The following is a 24,370-nucleotide window of genomic DNA, read 5'->3' as shown; positions in this document are numbered from 1 at the left end:
ATTCTATAAAAATCTCATTCCATGGTGAGGTTATAATTGGATTATCAATTTAAATCAATTTAAATAATCAATTTAAATCAATTAAAATCCCTATCAAAAGTACTTATTTATTTCTAATTATTAACACTTTATTTATTTATTTATTATTAAGAAATATTAACAAATTTATGCAGTTTCCTTATAATAATTACAGTAAGGTTAAGTACAGGACAATATTTAAATAGTTTCATTTTATAAGGTACATGTATATATTTTACATATACACACAAACACTCTGTCTTTATATCTGAGGCTACATATACTTCTTGCCTAAACTTAAAGGTCTTTTCTATTGCTTAGGCAGAATGTTTTCTCCCTCTACTCTTATTTTATTCCAACCTAGCTTCCCTCTTATCTAATACATTTCTCTCAACACTGAAGCTATGTATTTTATTCTATTGGCTACTTGTCCTTTGGATAATTGTAAAATCTGTCTTTTTCCAATTATGAGAGGTGTTCTATAAATTCTTTGAGGTATATTCTTTTTGAGATGTGTGCCCATATGTCCCATTAATGTTGGCCATTTACACATGAAGTATTATCCTCATTTCTTTTTCCTCTAAGCGATTCAAGCCCAGCTTTAACACAGTTTTGTTTATAATCTCCAAACTCTACCATTCTTTATTTCAGTGTCCTATAAATGCTTTACATACAGACTATTTATTAATTCACTAATCAAAAATATCCAAGAAAATCCACCTAGAAAAATTCAAACTACAAGAATATTATGATCTCTTAAAGACCATATTAAAAGATAGCAAGATTCCTAAATGATAACATTAGGAGGAAAGAGACTTTATCCCCTCTTATTTTGGTCTGGGGAAAAGGACATTTAACTACAACTTGAAACATTGTTGGAATCAACAAAAGATCCTGGAATGTGAAATCAGGGAATGGCTTTTGAATTCCATTTCTAATATTTGTCATCATTATGACATTAGACAAAGCACTTTGTCCCAGGAAGCCTCCATTTGTTCATTTGTAAAGTGATGATATTAAGCTCAAAGTGTCTATGTTACAGTTTCTGTAAGCAAGATTCTTTGAGAATAATGACTTTGATAGATTTCATATTCTGGCATATTATAATTTCAAAAGAATGCTTGTCTTCTGCCAGAAATAGGGTAGACCACTGGTGTTGAATGAAGCATGTATACTGTCAGACATCATCAATGCTGTCATTAGTTTTGCATTATTATATGGCTCTATTACAAGAAAAGGCCCATCTATGTGTTTTGGGGGGTAGAGAATTGGAAAATGACATCAATTTTTTAAAAGGACAATTAAACTTTTAAAAGAAACTATTTTATGCTATAAATTTTTATCAGCTATGGTTACCAATTCTATTACTTTTATTATAGTTTTATTAAATTTTTACTTCTGTACATTGTACCATGGAAATTATTCTGGTTCTCAAGACTATGTTAGGAAAGCATAGGCTGTAACAGTTCTTACCAAGCTGAGGGGAAAAAAAAAAGTCTTCTTGCTATCTCTTGATTCTATGGATTTTAAATGATATATACCATGCTTAGAATTTTTCTCCCTCCTTACCTCCATATCTATTCCTTTTTGGCCTCCTTCAACTCCCAGATAAAATTCCACACCCATACCCCCCCATTTCCCTTTCTCTCTGTCTTTCTATGTGTTTCTCTTTCTCCCTTTATATTTCTCTCTTCTTTTCCCTTCTCCCCTTATCCCTCTTTCTCAATAAAAATTTAAATATGTGTAATTATATATATGTTTATATGTGTATATATATATATAATGCATATGCATATACACGTGTTTATCTTATTTGTACCTAGTTGTTTCAATGTTGTCTTCTCCATTAGATCATGAAATTTTTGAGAGCATGTATTATTTCCTTCAGACCTTTTTGTATTTCCTGATTACCTAGTATAGAATCTAGTGCATAGTAGGGCTTTGTAAATACTTATTGAATGAATATACATTGTCTACTGTCTAAAAACTATCACTTGGAAGACTGTCTAAAGAGTCTAAAGACATTTTCAGATTGATTTCTTATTGGAACTTGGACCAGAAGATATTAGTTTGTTTTTTGCCAAAGCAACTCGTGAAGATATGCCTCTAAAAGGTTGGAAGAATTCTAAACTATGGAGGTGAAAGGTACACTCATAGTGATGAAATCCTGAATATTTTAAAATATGACAAATATTATTAGTAGCATTACTGAGTAATATGTATTATATGATGCTGGAAGAAAAAAAAAACAATAGTCTGTACTTAAATGGTATAGATGATAATTTTAGCATTATCCCCTCCTTTCTTGTCCAGGCTATTTTCTGTTCTGGTTTCTAGGAACATAATGTAACAAAAATCAGAGGTTGCCTGCATCATTTTCTTACATGATATAAAGAACAAAACAAAACAAAAAAATACTTTCTCAGAGCCTTCCTCTAATAGATATACAGATTAATCCCTGAACTTTTCCTCTTTCCTTTATTACATAATAATTTTATTTTTTTATCTCATAATTCCTCTCAATATAGATTTTATGTCCTCTTACTGTGTGTGCATATACACATAAAAATATACAAAAATATACAAATACATTGAAGTGGTTTTAGTTGGTTTTTTTTTTAATTCCTATTGAAAACAAGAAGCATATTCAACTAATTATATACATTTTTACAATGCTAGGAACTTCTATTTTCTGATAATTATTTCTAATCCCCTTTCAAAATCAGTCCCTTCAAATGCATATTGTTGGCTTTGGCAATTTATATGTATACGCAATTAATAAAGAATACAGACTTAAGAGCCAGTATGAACTAGCAAAATGAGTTCTGGAATTAGAATCAGAAATTCTAGTTTCCAGTTCTGTCTCTGCCACATTCTAGTTCTGTAAACTTGGCAAATAATAGCTTCTCTGTGTTTCAGTTTACAAAAATTTAAAACTAGAATAATGATATCTTTTCCTGCCTATCTTACAGAATTGCCTTGAGCATCAAATGTGATAATGCATTATAATGTCTTCCATATATGTAAAGTATTATATGTAAATATCAATTATTCTTATGTAATAGCTCAACTATAAATTCAGGTGAACATTAAAGGGAATACAGTTGCATCTCGTGTGCTTTATTTTGGAAAATGAAAAGTCTAGCTATAGGGAAATCTTGAACGATAACTAGGGATATTCTATTTCATGTGAGATAATATTGAATTAGTAACCAATTTGGCCTTTTTCAATAACTACACCATTTAATTTCTGTTGCACTAACAATAGTCTCTTTGTCGTTCCACAAACAAGACATTCTGTCTTCTAACTCCACGCATTTTCACTTGCTTTGCATTATTCTTTGGATGTTTTCTTTTTGCCTTTGTCTTTTGCCTTTCCTGGCTTCTTTCAAGTTCCAGAAATAGCAGCTTCTATAGGAAACCTTTCCAATATATTAATTCTAGTGCCTGTCTCCTTGATTATTTCCAATTTATTCTATATATAATTTGTCCATATGTATTTACATTTATCTGCCCCATTATGCCATGTGATCCCTGGTGATAAGGCTTGTCCATTGCTTTTGTTTGTGTCCTTAGCATTCATCACAGAGATTACCACATAGCAGGCACTTAAAAAATGTTTATCAATGGATTGAAATAAAGCACAGATTTGGATAGTAAGGGATTATATAGGTAGACTTAATACTGTAATTATTTTCTTCACATTTCAAGCTAAGTTTCTATTTTCATACATACACATATTTCACTAAGACCCAAATCCTATTAACTCAAAGTACAAAAACAGAAACAGAATAATAATAATGATTATATTTAATGACAAATACACCTTAATAAAAAATAGATGCCTAGTAACCAGGGGAAAGATTGAGCAGAGAAAGAGGATTGAAGCAATTAAATTAGAATTTATGAAGTTTAAGCGCTTATTATCTGCAAGATGCTTTGTTAGCTTCTGGGGCTACAAAGAAACAATGAAAATAAAAATGAAAAAAAAAAAAAAAAAAGAAAAGAAAGAAACATTTAACCTTCAGGAGATTACATTCACTTGAATCCTTTTTTTATGTATAGTGTGAATAGGGATGGCCCAACTAGTCACAAAGCAATAAAGACAAAACATATATATTCTTCCAATGATCAAAATAAATATTTATAGTTTTGGGAAAAACAACAACAACAACAACAACAACAAACAAACAAACAAACAAACAAAAAACTATGGATTAATCTTTCAATTTCTGGTATCCTATTATTAATCCCATCCTATTTGTGGCCTGCAATTTTTTTTTTTTTTCTTTACAGGAAATATAGAATTAAATATTTAAATTCCATTATTTAAAACTTTTTCTTTCTAGAACAGAGATTTTTCAAGTCTGAGGATTTAGATAGACAGATAGATAATGTTATATAAACATTAGTTTCCTTTTCAATGTATTTTATTTTATCATTACAAAAATCTGATAAGGGATTCATATGCTTCAGTATGCCATAAGGTTACATGATGTACAAGGCTAATCCCTTTTTGTACTTTGCTTACTTGTAGCCTCTGTTTTCCCCCACAAACCTGATCTGGAGCATAGCAATACTGGATCATACCTCATTTATAAATGCCTGTTCCCATTATTTCAGCTGACAATAGACCAGTTGTTCACATTGAAATATAATCACAAACAAGGCTCTCACATCCATAGATTTCTGTAGATGATAATCTTCATCATAAAACTTTATACACACATACAAATCTTGTCAACTACTGGTGCTCAAAAATCCCATACCAATCACATACTTCCTTGTATTTTATATCCCCTGTATTTTGTCGAGGTTTTTAAGTACCTTAGATAGATGCAGTATGTTATGATAAAAAGTTATTCCCTGTAAGGAATGGAATGTAAACACATAAAATTAATCTTTACATATGTGATTTATTGGTATAAGTAGTCTCTATTTTAACCAATAATTATTGTTCATAAAACAGAAATTTTTTGAGGAAAACCCTTTATACATGTTCCCCAAAACAATAGCAATTATTTTTAAAGCATTATTCATGATTTAATTTATTTATTTATATGTTCCAGGAAAAATTAGCTTCTGAAAGTTGTCATTCCCTGACAGCAAGTTTTATACTTAGGGAATCAAATTTCATTCTTTCTAGGTTAGGGCAGAAGTAGTGCTTGTACCTAAGACTGGCTATAAACTAGGGATTGAAACACCTGAATTAAAATTCTGGCTTTATCATTATAAAGTTGTGTAACTTTATACAAGTCGCATAACTTCTGCTTCTCTATATTTCCATGAGAAAAACAATGAGATATGAATTTTAAAATTTTGTCCAGTTAAAATAATCTAATGGCACAACAATGTTCGAGAACTTTGCTTCTAAACAAAAAAAGGGATGGCCTTGTACATAAAGAGAAATTGAACTGGAAAGGATTACAATGTGTCTGTATTTATATATATTTACATACTCATACACATATTTATGTAAACATACATGTATACACACTGTACACATGCACATATACATGCATATGTGTGTATATATGTATGGATAGACATATAGTTTTCATGTATGTGTATTGTGTATGCATATGGATAACAACACAGATCATTTGAATGATGGAGGTGTACAATAGAAAGGATAAAGAAAAAAGCAAAGAAACAAGAATTGAAACTTTGCCCATATTTACATCCAGGAAGCAGGAAAAGAAATCAGAATCAGCAAAGAATACAGAGGAGTAGTGTAAGAAGTAGTAAATTAATCAATGTTATAGAGCCTAGATATGGAACATTTTCTAGAAGGAGGGATTTTGAGTGGGATCAGTTATATCAAATTTCCTACTAAGACCAAGTACCTTTTTTTTTTCTTCTACAGCATGCTTTATTCCTCACCTTACCCCAACCCTGGCCTTCTATTAACTAATCTGTAAAGTAGATAGGTTGAACTAGTAGTCCCTTTCTATTTATAAATCTATGATTTAATGAAGCATATTAAACAGTAGAAAACATTTTATGTGAAATGTAAGGTGCAAGATGATATCAATAGATGACTCAAATGAACACTTTATAAATGAAATAGATTTTGAGGTAGATTTTAATGTTGAGTAAGAATTGGAAAAGAGCCTCAGAGAGAATGTTTATGTCATTAAGAAGACACAAAGCTTTAGAGGTAGTAAATCTCAAGGTATGTTTGATAAAGCAGAGTGTACTCTATCATTTTCTGTTTTCTTTTCTTCCTTCCTCCATATTTTCCTCCTCCTTCCTTCCTTCCTTCCTTTCTTTCTTCCTTCTTCTTTTTCCCTCTTTCTCTCTCTTTCCCTCTTTCTCTCTCTCTTTCTTTCTTTCTTTCTTTCTTTCTTTCTTTCTTTCTTTCTTTCTTTCTTTCTTTCTTTCTTTCTTTCTTTCTCTCTCTCTCTCTCTCTCTCTCTCTCTCTCTCTCTCTCTCTCTCTCTTTCTTTCTTTCTTTCTTTCTTTCTTTCTTTCTTTCTTTCTTTCTTTCTTTCTTTCTTTCTTTCTTTCTTTCTTTCTTTCTTTCTTTCTTTCTTTCTTTCTTTCTCTCTTTCTTTCCAAGTCAATTGGGACTGAATGACTTGCCCAGTGTCACAAAGCAAGGATGTGTTAAGTGACTGAGATAAAATTTGAACTCAGGTCTTCCTGACTCCAGGGCTGGTGCTCTATCCACTGTGCCTTCTAGGTACCCCTACTATCATTTCCTTTCAATCCACTTTGTCTCAATCCTAAGTGCCCATAAAATGTTTATGTCTCCTTCATGCTCAAAAAAAAATCCTCATTTGATCCTTCCATCTCTGTTAACTATGGTCATAAATCTCTTCTGCCCATTGTGGTTTAACTACTTGAGAAGGCCATAGATAATATATGCTTCCACTTTCTTTCATTTATTTCTTGTTAACCACTTACAATGTGGCATCATTATTCTGCGCTCTCTAAAAATCAATGACTCTCAGTTGCTAAATCCAATAGTATTTTCTCAATCCTCATTCTCCTAAACCTTTCCACAATCTTTGACATTACTGATAATCTCTTTTTTCTAGGTTTTCAGGATATCAGCTTATCTTGGTTCTGCTCCTACCTAGGTGAAAATTCCCTCTCAATTTCCTTTGCTGGTTCCCATCCAGATCACACTATTTAAGTATAGAAGTCCCACAGTTTTCTGTCCTGAGCTGCCTTTTCTTCTCTCTTTATTCTGTTTCACTTAGTAATATCATCAGCTTCCATGGATTTAATTACCATTTATATACTGCATATATACAAAATTATTCTATCCTGCCCCAATTTCTCTGCTGGCATCCAATCTCATATATTCAAAAGGTTTTCAGAATCTTAAACTGGATGTTCAGTTCATATTTTAAACTTAACATGTCCACAATAAAATTTATCTTTTTTTTGCTAAATCCTTCCTAACTCCTATTATTCATTATTACTGTATAGCACAAAACCATATTCCCTATTCCCAAGACTCACACAGCATATGTATCAATCTTAACTTCTCACTATTTCTCAGCCCCCAATATACAAATTTTTGCCAAGGCCTGTCAATTTAACTTTTGTATTATCTCTCAAAAATACCTCCTTCTTTCTTATGACACTGCTACAATTTTAATGTCAATCCTCACCCCTTCATATGTTGATTATTGCATTATCCTGCCTACATTGTCTTTCTTCACTCCAATATACCTTCCATTCAGCCACCACAAAAATTTTTTGAAGTACTGGTTCTACTCAATAAACTTCGAAGGCTCTCTATTGCCTACAGAATCATATAAAAAACTCTTCTGTTTGGTGTTTAAAATCATTTCTATTGTCATTCACTCTCACTTTTCAAAATCTTCTTATACATTACACAACATATTCTTTGTTCCTGTGACATTAGACTTCTGACTATTTCACAAACAAGATACTCTGTCTCTTGGATCTGGACATTTTCTCTGCTTGTGTTTTTTACCTGGCATGTTCTCTTTCCTCATTTTACATTCTGGCTTTCATACCTTCCTAATTTTAACTAAAATCTATTCTTATACAAGAAGAATTTTTCAAAACATCCTTCTTAATTCTAGTTTCTTCATTATCTTAATTATTTACTATTTATCTTGCTGTACCTATCTGTTTACTTATTGAAACTTATTGTTTCTTCAATTATATTGTGAACTTTTTAAAGGCAGATTTTTAAAAAAAATTATTTATCTCTAAAATGCAGTCTAGTATCTGGCACATATAGGCATTTAGCAATACTTTTTAATAATTGACATCACAAACTGTGATCTCCATCAAGTTCTTCGACATCCTTGATTTTCAATTTCATCTGTTAAAGGTGGATAAGAATATGATATCTTTAATGAATGATTTTTGAAAGTTAGGTTGCTGAATAAATGGAATATGAAATAATCAAACAGTGAATTGAAATAAATAATATTTAGACTGCATGCATCAAGTAGAAGGTAAGAAAAATGGAGAATGTATATAATTTTCTCAAAAAGTATAGAGGACAAGAAAAAATAACAATGAAGAAAGGCTTTTGAAAGACAAGGAAAATTCAGAGATAGAAGAAATTGGAAAGAGTGAATAAAACAACACAATTTCCTAAGGCAGGAGTATACAAAGCAAGAGCACACGATTAGTCATTAATTTTTAGTAGCCATAGTTGACATTTATTTCTGCCTTTTATGATTTGCCAAGTACTTTTTATGTTTTATTTCATGTGATTTTAATAGCAACCCTGTAAGTCAATCATTATCATTTCTTTCTTCAATTGAGTACACTCAGATTTAAAAAAAAAAAAATTAGGTTCAGCAACTTGCCCATGGTTACATAGTGCAACAGGTAGATTTTGATCCTAGATTTCCCTGATTACTAGTCCAGTGGTATTTCCACTATATTGGATGTTAGCTTTACTGTGAGGTGAGGGGTAAAATAAAAGGCTAAACATAATTCAGACATTTTAATGTGTGAAGGAAAAGAGAGGCAAGAGTTCATTAGTAGATAGCTTTAAATTTCTCAGAACAAAGAAAGAAATTTTAAAAAGAGGAAGGAAGGAAGGAGAGAGGGAGGGAGGGAGGGAAGGAAGGAAGGAAGGAAGGAAGGAAGGAAGGAAGGAAGGAAGGAAGGAAGGAAGGAAGGAAGGAAGGAAGGAAGGAAGGAAGGAAGGAAGGAAGGAAGGAAGGAAGGAAGGAAGGAAGGAAGGAAGGAAGGAAGGAAGGAAGGAAGGAAGGAAGGAAGGAAGGAAGGAAGGAAGGAAGGAAGGAAGGAAGGAAAGAAGGAAGGAAGGACATACTTGAGATTTGGGTTTCCAGAAGCTTGAACTTTTCAAGAATTATGCTAAGAAGTTTGAAAGAGAATTAATAAGAAACAATTAAAATCATTACTTAGTAGTAAGGAAGTCTGCATTGAATCTTCAGGATGCTATTTAAAACATTAGATTCCTCGAATTCTTTGGCAACACTGGGATCATAAAGCTTTAACTAGTGGCTTTAACAGGCATGTGCTAATGGATCCAGTAGAGAACTAAACTTATTGGCATACTGCTAAATATATAAAGAACATGATGTCATAGCTATTATAGGAAATATAGTGCAATAATTTAGAATTAACCTTGTTACATGGATGGTATGGAAAATGTTTTACTATTTTTCTCCTGCTAAGTCATATTAACACAATTATAGTTAAGAAACTTGTGGTATATGATTTTTTCTTTCATAACATGATTAATATACAAATATGCTTTACATAATATACATACATGCTTTACATACATATGCTGAACATATATAACCTATACCAAATTACTAACTTTCTCAATGGGGGTGAATGGAAGAAGTAAGGGAGAGAATTTGGAAAAACTGCTTAAAATTGTTTTTATATATAATAAAATAATAAATAATAAAATATATTATATATATAATATAATATATGACATATATAATATAAAATAAAATCATATATTTTTATATATAATTGGAAAATATCTTTAAAAAACACACTGAAGTTAGTACAAGTAACTAAAAGTAGAATGTTTAATGAACTACAGAGGAAAGAAATTAAGAATCCCAAGGTGGAAGAAGTATGTAGTCTTAGTTGGAGTTGAAATCATTTCAGTTAATTGTCAGTCTCTGTGACCAATTTGGGGTTTCTCTTTAAGATACTGGAAAAATTTACCATTTATTTCTTCAGCTCATTTTAAAGATAGGGAAATTGAGGTTAAATGATTTGCCCAGGGTCACACAGCTAGTAAGCATCTGAGACTATTTTTGAACATAGATATTCAGACTCTGGGCCTGGTGCTATATCCACTGTGAGTTTGTAGATCAGTGTCAAAGCAAATTGAACAGGGGTCTAATTACCTTAATGGGTACTGAAACTAAGCAAAGATGAATGAAACCAGGTAAATGTTATATATCATATTATTAGATTATGTAGGATATTGTCTTCATGTCAGCATGCAATCCAATCACTTGATTGAATTTTAAACATTTTTAAAATGCCTATATTGTGCCAAAACTTATTGTAAGCACTAAAGGCTTTCACAAAAAAAAAAAAAAAAAGTTCTTGGCCTCAGGATTCAAGTCCAAAGTAAGAGGATAATTGGCGAAGAATCTGGACTAAAATGCTGTTTGGCTGTCTTGGGCAGGTTTATTAGAAGTACTAGATAACTTGAAACTAATATCACTGAAGTAGTAGACACAATCCTTTAACTCCAAAGCTAGCACTCTAATCCCCTGTACACACTGTACATATTGCCTACAAAGGCCATGTCAATTGATTTTATGAAAATGTTATTGCATTAATGTAAGACAGGTTTCAATACTACACAGTAAAAGAAAATGTAACTACTAGTGAGAAAAAGTCTAAAGAGTCATTTCTTTTTTATATATTTATTTATTTTAAGACACATTGCTTCATGAATCATGTTGAGAGAGGAAAATCAAAACAAAAAGAAAAAACATGGGAGTGAAGGGAAGAAAAAAGAAGTGAACATAGGATGTGTTGATTTACATTCAATCTCCATAGTTCTTTTTCTGGATGCAGATGGTTTCTTTTTTCCCAAAGTCTATTGGGATTGCTTTGGATCACTAAACTGCTGAGAAGAACCAAATCCTTCATACTTGATCATTACATATGCTTGCTGTTATTGTGTATAATGTATTCTTGGTTCTGGTTGTTTAATTCATTATCAGTTCATTCAATTCTTTCAAGAAGTATTTCCCCCCTCTGTTTTTAGAATTTTGGAGCAGTTTTCCTAAATGATCCTTTGATCATTGATGGGAAAACTGGAAAAATATTATATCAGAAACTCAGCATAGACTTTATACCAAAATAAGATCAAAATGGATACGTTATTTGGGCATCAAGGATGATACCATAAGCAAATTAGGAGAAGGGAAAATTTTCCTATCAGATCTTTGAGAAAAAAGGAATTTGTGACTAAAGAAGAACCACAGTATATTATGGAAGGCAGAATGAATAACTTAGATTACATTAAATACAAAACTTTTTCACAAATAAAACCAACAGAACAAGATTAAAAGGGAAGTTCAAATATGAGAAAAAAATTTTATAGCCAATGTTTCTTTTTGACAAAGGTCTCAATTCTAAATATATATATATATATATATATATATATATATATATATATATATATATATATATATATATATATATATATGAAGAACTGTGTCAAATTTATAAGATTACAAGTCAGTCCTCAGTTGATAAATGGTTAATGGATGTGAACAGACGATTTTCAGATGATGAAATTAAAGCCATCTATACTTATATGAATAAATGCTCTAAATCGCTATTGATTAGAGAAATGCAAATTAAAACACTTCATATCTCTCAAGTTGGCTAAAATTAAATAAATGACTGTACATGAAACTGCAATTTATAATGTACAACTTAAAATATGTAACAAAGTTATTATATAAACTCCTTTTTTTCCCTTTTTCCTCTTGCCCCTCTCCTGCTTTAATGATAGCAATATGCATACACATACCTACACATATATGCAAAATCAGTCTATATACATACTTCTATATGTTAATTCTTTCTCTGAATACTAACAGTGTCTTTCTTCTTGTGTCCTTTATAGTTATTTGTTCAAAATAATTCTTAAAATAATATAGCTCTTTCTACACACAATGTTCTCTTGTTTCTGCTCATTTCACTCTTGATTATTTAATGCAAATGTTACATGTATTTCATGGACCCTTCTCCTGGGCAGAGGTAGCACCAAGAACACTTCTGCAATTCCTCCTTTCCTGCATTCAGCTATTTTGTTGGCCCTACATGTGACCCTGGATAGCAAAAAAGGTCACCAGCTGGCTTTGTTAGCAAGAAGCCACCTAAAAGTGATCCTGTGATTTTTCTAGGAATGCACCATCTCACCCTGAAATAAATAACTTGTGATCCACCCATTGTCCTATAATCTACCTAGCTTTCCTGAGTGTATATAACCTGAATATTTATAACTCCCCTTACTCAACTTTACTGTCTGAGTAAAATAGAGGTTGTTCCAAATTGCAATTCTCTGACCTTCAATAAATGCCTTACTTTACTTATTGATTAACTTGGTGATCTGATTTTCATATAGGCTTAACAGGGCTTTGAGAAAGTAAATTATTTTGATAGATAACACATAGATGCTAGTATTTCTTGAATACCTCATATATGGAATAGGTTCTTTATACCCCAGTTTCTTAAAGTGTGGGTCAATATCCAGTTTAGGATCTCATAACTGAATGTGGGAGTTGTGAAATTATGATTTATTATCAGTAAATATTTTATTTGTATACCTATTTTATATACTTATATAGTGTGAGTCATGTCAAAAATTTTGGGGTAAGATAGGATCATAAGTTGAAAAAGTTTAACATCTGCTATATACCACCTTGAATCAACAAAAGACATTTTGTGAGAAACCTGGTCAAACCTTAAGGAATTTATATCAAAGGAAAGAGCTACTTCAGAAATAAAAATAATTTCTGAGGTTTGGAAATATAGAAAACACCCTACGGGAGGGAAGTGGCTTTATAAAAGGTAATCTGAGATTTATAAATTGCAGAGCAATCAACAAAAGGAGAAAGAAGACAGAACTGAACCATGGCAGAGAAAATAGATATTGAAAAAGACCACTACCTCTACTGGCCCCTCAAAGAGAAAGATACGACATCAGTATGTCCACCTATTTAAATACTGACATGTGGTAGTATTTTAGTCACATCCAACTTTTTATTTTCTTGATAGAGTTACAGGGGTAGTTTGTCCTTTTCCATCTAATTATTTTTATAGATAATAAAATTGACAAACAAGGTTAAGTGGCTTGTTCAGGATCGAAGAGTTATGTGACTAAGGTTGGATTTAACCCACAAACATGATTCTTTCTGTTTCTAAACCCAGTGCTCTATCCACTGCACTATCAAGATGTCACAATGTGGGAAAGGTCCTTAGAAGTGTCAACTCTTCCTCTAACTTCTCCATGTTTACTACATATGCCTATGTATGAAGACAATATATTAAATCTGGCATTTCATGGCTTTTGGTTCAATAGCAAAAAGATCAGGAGTCAAGTAGAGACATAAATCTAAATCCCAATCTCTGTATAAATGTTAAGAAGTCTAACTAGGGTCTCAGATTTACTGTGATTGAACTTATAACATTTTCATCTAAATTCATTAAGAGAGGAAGCCATTGCATGAAACTCAGGCACCATTATATTTCTATTATGCTTAAAATGAGCTAATTATTATAATAGCACCTTCAATAAGATAGGAGAAAATGCTGGCTCAAAGCACATTTTGAAATACAAATCAATTTCAGGGATATTTTTTTAAATCCTATCTAAATATCCCTTTTAAAGATAGAGACTTGGAATAATCTGTTGTGTGAAACTTCTGGTGAGGGGGAGAGGAGGGAAGAAGGATAGAAGAATAGAGAAAGTGGTCAGCTGAGTTCTCCAAACATTCTTCTTTAAACCACTTCATAATAATGCATCAAATAGAATTCTGAAGTGGTAGAACTAACATAACATTCTTCTAGCCCAAGATAACAGAGGCAATCAGAAAGAGAGATCTATGACATGGGAGAGGAGACTACCCTCAAGCCAACCTGGATAAAATACTAATGGTAGGACTAGATGATGATAATAAAAGGAATGGTAGCTTCAGGAATTCTCAAGCTGGAAATGGTAAGGGGACCTGACAACTAGTCAGTAAGAGCAACTCTATTGCTGATACCCACTGCTAAGTCATGTAGTTCTAGGATAAGGAGACTTTCAGTTAAGTATGAGTTGGAACCATTAAAGACAATATTATTTCTGTCTCCAACTCAGTAGGGTCCTGAGGAGCAGTATCAATGGCAATCCCATGGGATCAGGAGTCTTTCTGGAGTAAAGACCAGATTATAGAAGAGGATAGCAGTGACCATATTTCTTCACAGATCACATCACCTTGGAAGCACTCAAAAACTTCCACATCCCAAAACTAGATCTGAAAACATCAGTGTGAAAAAACCTGAAGTTTGAGGCAGTGTCTCCTTATCCCCACAGTACTGAAAACAGAGCTGAACTTTATTATAAAGTTCCAAATCAAGACTTAGTGTTGAAAAATAAGCAGACAAAAAAATGATCATAAAAAAATCTACTCTGGTAACAGGGAAGATTAAAGCACAAACTCAGAAGGAGACAAGCCAAAATAGCTATAAGCAAATCTTCAAAGAAAAAAATGTGAAGCAGACAGAAACCAAAATAATAATGTCTAGAAGAGCTGAAAAAAATACTTTTAAAATTAGAAAATGAGGTAGAGGGAAACTTAGGTATGTCTAGAAGAGCTGAAAAAATACTTTTAAAATCAAAAAGTGAGGTAAAGGTGAAATTAGGTAAATAAAAGCAAATGAAGAATATTATGAAAAGATAAGTAATAGCTTGGCAAAAGAGGCACAAACATACTAATGAAAATAACTGCTTGAAAAGTAGACTTGGTCAAATTGGGGGAAGGTGCAAGGGAACATACAAAAAGTTCACTGAACAAAATAATTCTTTAAAAAAAATTAGAATTGAGCAAATGGAAAATGCTGTATTAGATGTCAAGGAACAACAAAACAACCAAAAATATGGAAAACATAGAATAAAATGTGAAAATCTCATTGGAAAAAAAAAAAAAAAAAAAAAAAAAAAAAAACACCTGACCTGAAAAGACTGAGGAGAGATAATTTGAGAATTATTAGATTACCTGAAAATCATGGTCAATAAAAAAGAGCCTAGACATCATATTTCAAGAAATCATCAGGAAAAACTACCCTAATATTATTGAAATCGGACATAAAATAAAAATAAAAATGGCAAGAATCATCATTTGAAAGAGATCTTAAAATGAAAATTAACGGGAATATTATCGTCAAATTCCAGAACTTCCAGTCAAGGAGAAAATATTGCCAACAATCAGAAGGAAACCATTCACATACTGTGATTCCACAGTCAGGATTACACAGGATTTAGCAACTACCACATAAAAGGAGCAGAGGAATATAATATAATGGAATATAGTATTTGGAAGGCAAAAGAACTGTGATTATAATCAAGAATATTCTATCTAACATAATTGACTATAAACATTCAAGAAAAAAATAAATATTTAATCAAAGAGAGGACATTCAAAAATTCCTGATGAAAAGATAAGTGCTGAAATAGAAAATCTGACTCAAATATAAGACTCAAGAGAAGTATAAAATATACGCTTAGGAAGACTTATATGAACTCTCTGCAAAATGAAATGAGCAAAACCAGGAGAATATTGTATACAATAAAAGCATTATTGTAAGGATGATCATCTATGAAAAACATAGCTACTATTTTCAAGACAATGATTCAAGATTATTCCAAAGGATACACAATGAAAAAGTCTATTCATCTCCAGAAAAAAAAAAAAAAACTGATGAAATCTGAACCCAGATTAAAAAAATTTTTAAGATTTATTTTTCTCTTTCTTGATCTATATTTTCTTTTTACAACAAGGGTAATATGGAAATAAATTTTGCATTACTTCATATCAATTATAAATTTCGAATTTCTTGCCTTTTCAAGAACATAAGGGCAGAAAGGAGGGAGTGACTTTTGAACTCAATTTTTTAAAATTAATGGCAAATTTAAAATATGTGATTGTGAAATATTAATAAAAATAGATTAAATTATAAAAGGAAAGGATAATCTATAAGAAGAAATAAAAAGGAAATAAAATTTAGAAAAAAATGAATTTTTTGTAGTTTGGAAAAGATCATAAAAATGAGCCTTAGACTTCTAAATATACACAGACTAAGTTTAACTTCAAAGATATTTATATCTCTAAGTGCTTAATTTTGTCTCTAGTTGTATTGCTTATTTACATATTGCTTTCCATAATTATATTGATGTTTCTTTTGAAAATGTGTTTTTCTTTTTCCCTTGCAGGATCTAAGGAAAAAGTAAGAAAAAGATGGGGGGACAGAGAAATACCCCACCTTGAACCAAACAAGAATACTGAAACATTTAGAAGAAAGAGATAATGAAGGGAGGGGGAGAAGTGGTGCCTGATACTATTAATAGAGAATGTAAGGGTACCTTGGGGGTTTAAAAAAAATGGCAAGGTATCCAGATCATGGAGCAATGATAAAACAGTATATAAGCATGCATAAAGCTATTTATACCTATCAAAATACATGTTATCGACATCTTAATCATCTGGCAAGAAAGGATGGACCCCCTGCTGCTCAATGAGAGTCCAGGACTTGCTTTGCTTTGCTTATTTTGATTCCCTTAGTAACAGAGTGTTGAATTCAATTAAGATCTTAAGCCTCTGGTAAGTACTGAGCCTGCTGCCTCATCTGATACCTTAAATGGTTTTTCTTCTGGGACTACCTAAAATGTTTTGTTTTTCTTGTAAAACAACACCACTGTGTAGGAACAACTCAACAATTAAGAAAACACAAGACGGCACTGTAAATAACTGAACTCAGTTTGAAAAGAGAGTAAATACAACCAAATAAATATTTTATTTTCACCAAATCTGTGGCTTCAAGGACAACTTTGTAGCTGTCTGCAAAGCTGCTGAGGACAAATGCAGAGCCTCACTTGGAAGGACACCTGAAAAGCCACTGGGAAAAATCCAGCATGATATTTAGCCAAAGAAAAGAAGAAAGGACAATGAGGAAAAGATCCCTTTATTAAAAACATCAAACTTGGAATTATCCCAGAAAAGATTTTTTTTCTTTGTTAAGAAAAGAGAAAGCCTTGCTCTTTATGGGGTGGCAGGTGATATATTCCCTTGTCAATAATGACACGTTGTAATGAATGGTTGGTGAAAACCCTTGTCATTCCTGAGGCATTTTATTGCATTAAGCAACTTTTGATGCCAGTTCCATAGAGATCACAAAAAACCTCATTAACAGAGTGATAAGTATTTGAATGCTGTGCCAATGTTTAACTCATGTCTGCCAATCGAAGAAGGAAAGTGCTTTGTATTGATTAGAACTAGGATCCTGTTTGAAGATAATTGACTGTGAGTCTTCCATTGACATAGTATCACTCCCAGAAGAAACACAAACTCAACTTAGAAAACAAAGAGATACAAGAGACCACCTTCCTGGCTCCAATATAACTTCTACCAACTTATGGTAAGAAAAAAAGTCTCAACACTTTTAATTTATAGAATTATAGAATAAGGAAGGGACTATAAAGATCATGAGGGGAGTTAAGTGATTTTTCCAAGATCACACAGCCAGCTAATGATTAGAACCCCCTCAAGGATCTGATATTTCAATTTGAATCATTAACTATTTATTAAACATATTCTATTTATGAGGCATTGTGTCTATCTTTTGGCATGGAAAAAACTAAAACAGAAATAATTAGCCCCCTCAAAGAACCCACATTTAATAATCTGGTGGAAATAGCACATGTACCTATTCCATTATACATTTATAGGGATAAGGATGATCATGCGATTTCATTAGTTTAGGAATCTACTTGAGAGGAACTCCACCTAGCAGGTCAGATCAATAAATTCTCTGCAATTTATACTTAAAGGGAGAGAACCTTGGAAGATGGCAGAATGAATCAGAAAATTCCAAAGTCACTTGATCTCTCCCACAAACAAGACAAAATGATATCTCAGGGTGATCAGGGAGCAGTAAAAATGAATGGAAGTTTGGGCACAACACAAGTTCCCCTAGGACAACCAGAGAAGATTCAAAGAAACATAACAGGAGTAAGGTTTGGCCCCTAAATTGTACGAACACATTCAGGCTAGTTCCACTGAACTGGCAAGAGGTGAACCCTGGGGCTGCCTGAGTTTGAAAGTAGCCTCAGGCCTATCACAGAAATTTTAACCTAGTAGAGAATCGGCTGTCTGAATGAAGGAAGGTTAAGGGAACATCTGTGCTACTGAGGGTCAAGGGGAGAAGGAACTAGCCTATACCCTGTGAGTGCAGAAGTGGGGCAGAGAAGTTGTTGCCTACAGGCACTTACAGAAGGGTAGAATTCTTGGATCCATTTCTAGGCCAGAAGGAATAAATGAAGGAGGACCTGAGGCCACACACAGCATCCTGTAAACCCTAGGATTAATGGTGATTATAGTAGCAATCTACTATAAATAAATAAGCAAGTAAACAAATAGGGCAGGTAAAAGAAAAAGAATCCAACCACAGAAAATTATTATGGGAATAGAGAAGACTGGGGTTTGTATTCAGAGGAGGATATTGAAGGAAAAAAAAAAAGCTGCTTCTACCCCAAAGAGTAATATCAAATATTCCCCTTCTCAAAAAAAAAATTAATAAAAGAACTTTTAACAAAACTTTTAAAAATGTAAAAAAAAAAAAATTATAAACCAATCAAGAGAAATTGAGGGAGAGAGGTTTGTTTGTTGTTTGTTTGTTTTAAATAAGAACAATTTGTAATGCAGGAGAAACTGAAGCAAGATAGAGATTAGAGAGTTTTTAATATTTTATTTGGATTTTTGACAGGGAGATATTGTACTGGGGGCATGTTGCCCCCAGGCTGATGTCCAAAGCATCCAGCAGCTAATGTGTGCTTCCCATGAAGTATATATGCCCATGGCTCCAAGCTACCAGGGGGTAGACCTAAGCAGAGGTAGAGTCAGAGCACTGAGAGCAGGAATGGATCAATCTGGTACTATAAGGGTGGGGGAGGCTCCGGGCATTCTGATAAATTGGGATCAAGAAGAACAATGACAGGATGGGGGGAAGCAATCTGACAAGTAGGGAAAGTCTGAGGTCATGATGTCTAAGATAGAAAGTCTTTCTCCTTATACTGATCATAATGATTAGGAGGGGGGATATTGCAACCAAGCAGAACAGTTCAGAGAAATTGAGGTAGAACAATTAGGGAAACTGAGGTAGAATAATCAAAGGAAATTGTGGCACAACAAATTCAAGGAAAAAAAGATTATGCAAAGATAATCAAGCATTTGGGAGAGGAGATCCAGAACCTTAAAAAAGAAATTTAGTTTTTTAAAATTAGAACTGGGAAGCCAGTAAAGTTATGAGACCAAGAAATAATAAAAGTATTAAGAATGAAAAAAGAGAGAATGTGGAACATCTCATAAGAAAAACAAATTATCTAAAGAAAGGATCAAGAATAGAAAATATAAAAATAATTGGAACACTTGAATGTCATGATTTAAACTAAAAAAAAACTTGATACAATAATACAATAAGTAATTAAAAATTGTTCTGAATTGTTAGAACAAGAAGGAAAGTAGAAACAGGGAAAAAAAAAAAAAAACACAGATCATCACCTGAAAGAGATTTTAGGAAGAAAATTTACAGGAATATCATGACCAAATTACAAACATCCTAGGTTAAAGAAAAAAATATCATAAGCAATACAGCAACAACAATAAAATGGAAACAACAAATCAAATATGGTAAGTCCTAATTAGAATCACACAAGACCTACACTAGAAGACCACAGTTCTGGAAAGAATATGTATTAAAGTGCAAAAGAACTAGGGTTGCAGTCAAAAGTATACACAGCAAAGTTAAGCATAATCCTAAATAAATAAATAATTGATTAAATTAAATTAATTGCCAGACTTTCAGGATTCTGTTGCAAAAAAAGACCTGAACTTAGACAAAATTTGACATGCAGGAAATATATATATATATATATATATATATATATATAATCAAAGACTAATTACAAGGGACTTAATAAGGGCAGATTATTTACTTTTTATACATGCAAATGGAATGTATAAGATTGTTATTAGTAATTGGGTAGTTCAAAAGAAGAAATGGGGTACAGCTGAATAGGATGTGATTCTTAAAGGCAAAACTATAGAAAAATGTAAAAAGAAAAATTATCTTATACAAGTGGTACAAGAAGAACTGATACAGAAAAAGTAGAAGGTGGAGGATGGCTGGTAGTTTTGGATTCCTACTTGGAATGGGTCAAAGAGGGACACATACATACATACATACATACATACATATATATGTTTATGTGTGTGCATATAGACACAAAAATATATGATACAGGCGTGTATGTATATATACATATGTGTACACACAAAAATATATAGTATTTATGTGTATGTATATATACATGTGTATGTTTGTGTGTGTGTGTGTGTGTGTGTGTGTGTGTGTGTGTGTGTGTAAAAGCCTTCTAAATTCAGAAAGAAATTAGAGCCTAAAAGGGTAGTGAGGGAAAAAATGTTAAGAGGAGGATTTTTGAGGGAACTCTACTCATCAGATCTGAGTTAAAGAAATATCAACATATATATTTATAAGGAAAAAAAGTCTTTTAAATGTATAAAGAAATAAGAGGGTGAGAGAATAGGATAAACAATAGGATAAGGCTGGAGTATATAAAGATGTGTAGATTAACAAGAATGAAATAATGAGATAAATAAATGTCTTTTAAATTCAGAAACAAATAAGAGGACAAGGGAAAGGAAGGAAGGAAGGATAAGAAAGGCATCCTGGGGTGGGAGTGAAAAGATTTAACTAATAGAAAAGCAAGATAGCAGGTAAAAATAAAGCAGAGGAGTCAGGAGGAATAGAAAATAAGAGATAAAAACTTAAAAGATTAAGAAAGAAATTATATCAGGAAAGTGGGGCAGATTGCAGTAAGGCACCAAAGTGAGAAATGTTATATTATGTATGGGGAATAGCCTGTAGACTATGATATGTCTGAGGTGATAATAGATATGTATGGAACTAGAAAACAATATATGTGTGTACGTGTATGTGTGTATATATGTGTATATATACATATATATATATAATTAAATATTCAATTTTGAGATACAGATTATAAGCAATTATAATAGATGTAAAATTGTAAAGATAAAAAAAAATTATGTTTTAACAAAACTGGCTTTTCATGGGCCAAAGACGTAGCAAAACAGAATATTAAAAAAAAATGTCACTAGGTTCACTCTCTTTTCTGGAACCATCTGGATCTAGTACAAGAGGTAGATCAGGGTGACTGGAAATGGCTCTGGATGACCTTTTTTAGGCTAAATTCTTTAATAAGTCTCAGTTTGACTGGAGAAACACCCATTCAGTGATTAGGGCTAGGTAATTAAAGAGGTAGAGAATGACCTCTTTTACTCAGGAGAGAGGGAGAGAAAAGAAGAAAGAATGGGAGATAAGGAAGGAGGAAGAAAAAAAGTAAAGGAGGGATGTGAAAGAAAGGAAGAGAGGAAGGGAAGAATGTAGGGAGGAATAGAGGAAGGAAGGGAAGGAAGAAGGAATGAAAAAAAAATAATCTGGCAGGAAAAAAAAAATGTTATTTATATTTACTCTGAACCAAATGAGATCCAAATAGTGACCAAGCAGGGCTTAGCCTAGACCAGTTAAGCCAGAGTAATTTGGATTTAAAACATTGCCCTTCAGAAAGTAATCTAGACTCTAAAGCACATGCTATTATAATCTTTCTTACTATTGTGTGTTTGCCATGAGTAGGTTCTTAAAATCGGTGTTCTTAGAGGATAAGATTTAGCCTGTTTTGTGTTAAGTCTTGTATAAAATGCCACTTCCATTATCCAAGCAGCAGTTTAGCTAAGCATATAGATGCTCATTGCGGGGAGGCTGTTCATCAACTGTTATAACGTTTAAAGACCACAACATATCATGAAACCCTGTTAGTGGACATGGAGTTCTTACAATCTATCTCTGGAAGGAGTACACTCAGATGAAATAAATCATAATTCCATAGGTGCATGATCTTATTATTGGAATGGAAACATACAAAGCAAATCAACCTGAGATTAAATTTTTACTTTACACTTTAGAAAATTTAGGTTTAAGGAGTTTGGATAACCATACCTTTCATTAATTTGTGTGCAGAACCTGCTATATAAGTAATCAAGAAATTTTTATTGAATTGAATTAAATAAAACTAGTGATCAAAAGCAGGAGTCAAATTCAGATTTTGGTTATATTTCTTTTCAATTCAGTTTTTCAATACAATTTATATTTTGATCAAATTTTGATAGGTAGTGTTTCATAGTGGAGAGAGATTACATTAACCTAAACTGAAGTGTCACCTCTGACACATTGGCAATAGGACCCTGAACAAATTATTTAATTTCCTAATTCCCTGAACAATGCTCTAGATAACAGAGAGGATGATCATCTGAATTAGTAGATGAATTTACCTTATTAGGGAATTCCTACACTAATGAAATTATAGTTCTACCCTCTATTATTAATTTTTAGAGATTAGCTTTTTCTTCTGTCTTCATTATTTTACTGATGAAGAAGTTAAGGACAAGAGATTTTAAATAATTTGCTCACATTTCTAGTTTAGAACAGAATCACCATAACTAGAGCCTAGCTTATCTGGCTTTATTTAAGCATATTAATCTTCTATAAAAACACATATAAAATATAATTTTGATTGATACCCATATAATTTTTTAAAATGGATTTGCAAAGTAATCAGACATCATGATCCTCCTTAATGAAAAGGAAAATTCTTTTGGGGAGGTCACTGTGTTAAAAGCATTCCATTTGGGGCACAAATGTCCTGTAAAATTAGCTATAATCTTTTACTTCACTAGAGAGAGAGATAGATAAATAGATATATTAACCCAAGATACAACTGATTCCCTGGTTTTCATCTTTTTCTAGTTGTTAAAAAAGCACATTCTTTCAGGTCCTCATTCTATTCACCTTGCTCTAAATGACTTCTCTTTCCTACACCTATCTAAATCCTATATATCCTTCTAAGACAAATATGCCTTACTTTCTCAATGAAGCCTTACTTAATTGCTCCAACTTCCAATGACTTCCTGTTTTTTTAAACATGTTTGTACTTGATGCCATACAAGCTAGCACATAACTGTTGAGGCACTATAAACTATTGTTTCATCTCACTAAGTATACAATAAATTTAACTGTCTTTTATTTTTTTTAAACTATGCAATCTCATGATAATGGCATTTCATTCATTTAAGTAAAATGACAATGAAGTCTCATGATTATTTTATTGTTATGTGTCTGGAAATTAAAGTTGTATTGATTTTTTCTCATCATATTCAGCTTAATCTGAGAAACATCATTTGTTGTTTTCTTTATCTTTGATTTTTAATGCCCCCAGGGTACTCTAATGTGATTGCGATTTAGGCTGTATTATATTACTACAAAAATATTTGACTATACTAACACATCAGATGAGAATCAAGGATGTATTTTTATTAGAACTGGCTTGATCCACAAAAAAAAACAATTTTCTTACTACTTAAAAACCTCCAGTCCTCATCATTATAGATTCTGATCAAGGAAATACCTTGAAACCTACATCTATAGCATGGTAAGTTCAAAGACGTGAATTCACATTATTAATAAAGTGATAAAATCAAAGAGTTGGAAATAACATTAGGAATCAACTCTTTCAAAACCTTAATTTGACTGATCACAGAAGTACCATTTCCAAGTCAAAGAGGGAATAATTAGCATGTACAAGAGCCAAATAAAGATTTTCTGATTCCAAATTCTGTACACTTTCTTGTGGACCTGTCAACATGTTTGAGAAGTGAGAGTTCACAGACTTTTATACAGAAAGGAGTCTCTATAGAGTGAAAATGTAGCATAGAAGAAAGAATATTGGTCCTGGAAACTGGAGGAACCTGGATTTACATACTGATAACTTAGTAGCTATTTGACTATAGATAAATCATTAACATCTATAAGTCTTATTTTCCTGGTCTGAAAATGAGCATAATTATGTCAGTAACATGGAGAGAATGTATATAACAAATTTTATAGAACTCAAAACATGAAATAAATGCAAGTTGTTATTAATTTCTTGATCTACATTGGCTTATCCAATGGTCCATGTCTTGTACTC

General features: G+C 32.1%; 1 protein-coding gene and 1 long non-coding RNA gene across 4 annotated transcripts in view; one reads left to right on the top strand and one right to left on the bottom strand.

Moving 5' to 3' along the window:
* CDH12 (cadherin 12) overlaps positions 1-24,370 on the bottom strand; it is a 1,341,561-nt gene that overhangs the window by 1,005,154 nt on the left and 312,037 nt on the right. The gene's annotated exons all lie outside the window — the stretch shown is intronic.
* Positions 14,060-24,370, top strand: part of LOC141549493 (uncharacterized) — a 33,169-nt gene continuing 22,858 nt past the window's right edge. Inside the window, exons 1-2 of one of the 2 annotated variants that reach the window (XR_012484370.1) lie at positions 14,060-14,145; positions 16,463-17,664. This is a non-coding gene — a long non-coding RNA (uncharacterized LOC141549493). Of the gene's footprint in view, positions 14,207-16,462; positions 17,665-24,370 lie in introns of both variants that reach the window. The other variant, XR_012484369.1, reaches the window with a different exon arrangement.

This window comes from Sminthopsis crassicaudata, chromosome 1, assembly GCF_048593235.1.
Source record: "Sminthopsis crassicaudata isolate SCR6 chromosome 1, ASM4859323v1, whole genome shotgun sequence".
In the NCBI taxonomy this organism is placed as follows: Eukaryota; Metazoa; Chordata; class Mammalia; order Dasyuromorphia; family Dasyuridae; genus Sminthopsis; species Sminthopsis crassicaudata.
This window is presented reverse-complemented; position numbering and strand designations above follow the sequence as displayed.